The sequence below is a fragment of the Lathyrus oleraceus genome, chromosome 4, assembly GCF_024323335.1.
Source record: "Lathyrus oleraceus cultivar Zhongwan6 chromosome 4, CAAS_Psat_ZW6_1.0, whole genome shotgun sequence".
Lineage (NCBI taxonomy): Eukaryota > Viridiplantae > Streptophyta > Magnoliopsida > Fabales > Fabaceae > Lathyrus > Lathyrus oleraceus.
In genome coordinates this window covers 198,641,879-198,646,727 of record NC_066582.1, presented here as the reverse complement: position 1 = coordinate 198,646,727, position 4,849 = coordinate 198,641,879, and the positions used below count along the sequence as shown (strand labels likewise).

The 4,849-nt window shown below is 28.8% G+C and overlaps 1 long non-coding RNA gene across 1 annotated transcript; it reads left to right on the top strand.

The window, feature by feature from the left end:
• Window positions 1-705: 705 nt before the first annotated feature.
• On the top strand, window positions 706-2,155 carry LOC127074511 (uncharacterized). The gene is made up of 2 exons (XR_007786018.1): window positions 706-1,209; window positions 1,844-2,155. It is a non-coding gene; the product is annotated as an uncharacterized LOC127074511 (long non-coding RNA).
• Window positions 2,156-4,849: the final 2,694 nt, after the last annotated feature.

Here is a 4,849-nt window from a genome sequence, read left to right as displayed (position 1 = left end):
TTCTAAAATATTTTCAAAGATTAAAATCTAAAATCATTCTAAATTAAATTAAAGATTCTAAAATAATTCTAAATCAACTTATAATTCTAATTAATCTACAATTATTTCTAAAAAAGATCTAATTAAATTCTAAAATATTTTCAAAGATTAAAATCTAAAATCATTCTAAATTAAATTAAAGATTCTAAAATAATTCTAAATCAACTTATAATTCTAATTAATCTACAATTATTTCTAAAAAAAAATCTAATTAAATTATAAAATATTTTCAAAGATTAAAATCTAAAATTATTCTAAATTAAATTAAAAAATCTAAAATAATTCTAAATCAACTTATAATTCTAATTAATCTACAATTATTTCTAAAAAAAGATCTAATTAAATTATAAAATATTTTCAAAGATTAAAATCTAAAATTATTCTAAATTAAATTAAAAAATCTAAAATAATTCTAAATCACCTTATAATTATAATTAATCTACAATTATTCCTAAAAAAAGAAATCAAATTAAATTCTAAAATATTTTCTAATTAACATTCTAAAAAAAAATCAATATGGGCCTAAAAAGAACCAACCAATCGAAATATACAACAAATAATAATAAAATAAAATAAAATGAACAGGGGTCACCCATCCGAAAATGGGGTGCTAAAATAAATAAAAGCTCAATTGGGCCTGGACTAGAGGCCCACCGCTGAAAAACAAGTTTCTCCCAATGAGGGAGCCCTTTTCGCCTAAAGCCAACAAAAAAGCGCTTAAGCGCTTCATTTGTCAAAAAAACAACTCTCTCTCTTCCTCTCAGAGCAAACACAAGCTCTGCAAACTTCTAAACACCTCTGACTTCAACCTACCGGAGAAGATGGCGGTTGCCGGCCAACGGCGGCGGCGCCACCTTCTTCTCCGGCGAACCACCACTTAAAACCTAAATCTCAAATACCAACTCCCCTTTATTCACGCTCGCGGTTGCGGATCCGGCCACAAAAACAACAAAGTCCCAACCACAAACCCGAATCAGAAACCCTAAACCAGAAAACCCAATTCACACAAAACGAAATTAAACCCAAGATCTACGAAGTCTCAAGAAATTACCAAAGGAAAAAGGATCAACGAGAAGAGCTCTATATCAAGACGAAATTAAAAGGGAAAGAAGAAACTCAAGACTACCTACACGGAGAGATTTTGGCGTGGTTCCGGCGACAAACTCGAAGGTAATGTAATTATCTTCTGATTCCTTTAGAGCTGCCTCCTACTCCTCCTTTGCTTTAGATTCAGCTTATAGCTCAACCTTGCTCAAACTCTGGTGATAAGTTTGAGCGGTTGATGAAAAAAATGAGCTTTAGGTTTTTTTTCCGAAATATATTGTTACTGTATATTCTGGGTTCTGAAAAAGAATTGCTCGGTTGTTGCTGTTAACTTTCTAGGATTTTCCTTAGAAATTTTGCTCTGTGTGTTTGCTGTTGTGTTCTAGGTTTTTTTTTTGAGAAAATCTCTTACTGTGTTGTCTCTTTGGAGTTAACAGAGAAAAAAACTTTGAAAATTTCTTCTGGATTTTTATCAAAACGTTTCTTTTTTTTACTGTTAATTTGTTGTTGTTATATATGTGATGAATGCTGAGGTTCTGAGATAACTTGTTAAGTTATCCTTTTTCCAGATTTTGTGGGATAATTATCTTATGGATTTAAGGTTGTTGATGTGGATATTGCAAAGTGTTCTTGAGTGTTCTCCTTGGTTTACTGTGTAACCAAATAATCTGTTTATTTTATGGTTTATTTTCCAGTTTGTTTTAAGTGTTTATTTTGATAAGCAGTTTTTTTAACTTTGAATTTGGTTTTGCATTTGCAGGTGAAGTGATGTTGAATTGATTGAAAAGGGGCGCTGGCTTTTTGAGTTGGGTCACTACACGAAGGGACCATTGGCTTTGGAGAAAGTCTCTGAAGACTACTTCAAATCATTAGACTCCATTCAATTATTTTCAGAATTTTAGATTATTTTTGTAACCTGTAAATTAATCAAATGCTCCTTTGTATTTTTGTGTAAATTTGGATTATTTGGAGTTTTTTTAATATGTAAATTTAATTTGAAACTTCCTTTTTTTTTGGAGAACTATGTAACTACTTTTTTTGGATTATCAGCAAGATCTTTTTATAATTTTAATTTAAGCTCTATTAGAGTAACTTGTAACATTTGGACTTAATTGAAATATGATTTGGAATATCACTTGGAACATTATTTGGAACATAATTTGTGCAATTAGTCTTTTTTATAAAAAAAAATCTAAACCTTGCCTTAACAATCTAATAGTATTAACCAAAAGAAAATTTACTATAATTTAAATTGATAATGGATTGGGCTCAACAATGCAATCTAATGGACTTTTAATTTGATTGATTTTAACACATTAATATTATCAAAAATAAAATGTGCCAAAAATTCCTAAGATAAAACAGGTCACAAAAATGTTGCACTTTCAAACTTTGATCCTAAAAACCAATTAAATACTTGTGCATGTGATATCTTAATCTTAAACCAACATACTCACTTAGAAAAGATACAAGTTTAGTTTAAGGATTTTTTATGAATGGTTTAGAGATTTGGCCGATGCATTTGAGACGTGCAAATGGGTTTAATGATGAGTGATCATAAAAATATCCATGGCTCTTAATACCTTACCAATAATCAAATGGACTTTGAATTAGTAATGTAAAAAGATTCAAACCACATTTTAAATTATGGACACATTTATGCGAATGGGCCTTTGAAACAAAGAGATCTCACGGGTAAACCAAAATGGGCTTTGTTAGCCAAAAATGCACATGCCATCCCATGCTTCAGTAAGACAAACGCATCAGATATTTTCTTAAGGAATCTTTAACAGATGAAGGTATCCTTGAAGACTTGATGTCACCAAAGGGTTGAGAAACCTTAAGATGAAGCTTATGTCTTAAGATAAGATATATGTCTTATAGCATTGGATAGTGAATGCTGGTTGAAGATTTTTCCTTACCCGGACAAAATTGGGGTATGACACAAACTAACCCAATAGAAAACCGCAAACCAAACCAAACCAAACAAAAACCACAAAAAACCGCATTTGGTTCAAATGCGTTTGGGTCATTCTCTAACAAAACCGCACGGTTTGGTTTGGTTTGCGGTTTGTATTTTTCAAACCGAACTAAACCAAACCAAACCGCATTATGTTACAACTCAAACCTCAATTATCCCACATCCAATCCAAAACTCAAACTTAGTATGCCTTAACCTTATAATTAAAAACGATTTTCTCTTACTCACACTTAGGATTTCAATTTCAACCTTCTTAAATCTCTCCTAATAGTATCGCACATTCTTCTCATCTTCTTTACCATGTACATTTCGCATTTTCTACTATAATATTTCCTCTCTTATGTTCTTTCTTTTTTATCTTTTATGTTACTATTTTCTCTTCCAATTACATTTTTATCGCACATTTCTTCTCAATCCCGCATCTCTTATGTTCTTTTTTTCATCTTCTCTAATATCTCATCTCATATGTTTTTTATGTTTTATTATAATGTCTTTGATATTATTTTATTCTACTATTATATATATGTTTTTTATTTCATTTTTGTCTAATCTAATTTTGTGTATGTTGAATGCGAAGTTTTTGTCTAAATATGATAAGTTTTGATGTTATTTAGTAATGTATGAATGACTAAATACAAAGTTATGTTGTTCTCTATAGGTGTATGTATGACTCAATAAAAATATTGTAAAAAACCGAACCGACCGAACCAATCCAAACCGCATGGGTTTGGTTTGGTTTGGTTTTATTTCTAAAAGTCAACCAAACCAAACCAAACCGCATACTTTTTTCTCTTGCGGTTCGAATGATTTTTATCGTCCAAACCACACCGCGAACACCCCTAATAAATTCTAATCAAATCTATAATATGAAAATTTTAACAAAGTTCCGATCTAGATTTGGAGAAAAATAAAAATCATTAAAAGAAACTATATAACTAAATAATTTTAAAATTTGTTAAATATTATATTTACTATCCAATTTAATAACCAACACATTGTTGATGAATAAAGTTCATTTGAAAACCCTAATTGAAGCCTTTTTAATTTTTTCTTATAAATCTAATCTAATTATTTTTTATTTTTTATAAATCTAATCTAATCTTTTTAGAAATGAAAATCTTAAAAAGAGTTATGAAAAAACTTCAACCTTTTAAACTATTGCACATTCAACTAGGCACAAAATCAAACCACTTTATCTAAGGACTGTGATTTGCTACAGAAGATCCCACAGTCACACAATCATTTATTTATGACCATCTAGTGGTTCTAATTTAAACTTGAATTATAAAATTAAAAATAAAGCGATTTTTATGAACCGTGTAATTAAGATCAAACACAATATTTACTGCAGGGGATTAATTTCCCTATATCTACCTATAAGACAATGTTAAATTCTAATAAGATCTACTATAAATTTTACAAAGATCCAATCTAGATTTGAAATAATGTATATTAAAAATCTATTTAAAATATTTAAAAGAAACTATGCAATTATATGATGTAAAATTGGGAATCAATTCGTACCCAAAAAAATTTGGGTATCAATTACTTAATCAATACATGAAAATTTTATTTAAAATATAAATTATTACACTATAAATGTTTTTAGTATAAAGATAAAGTATACAAAATATCTTAGGAAAAAAACAGATCTTACCATTAAAATTGACGACAAAAGTAGCTGCAAGATAATTTAGATAAACATCCATTAAGAAATTTTTGAGAGTAAAATTATTCTATTAGATTTGTATGAAAATGTTGTAAATATAAGATATTAATTCAATT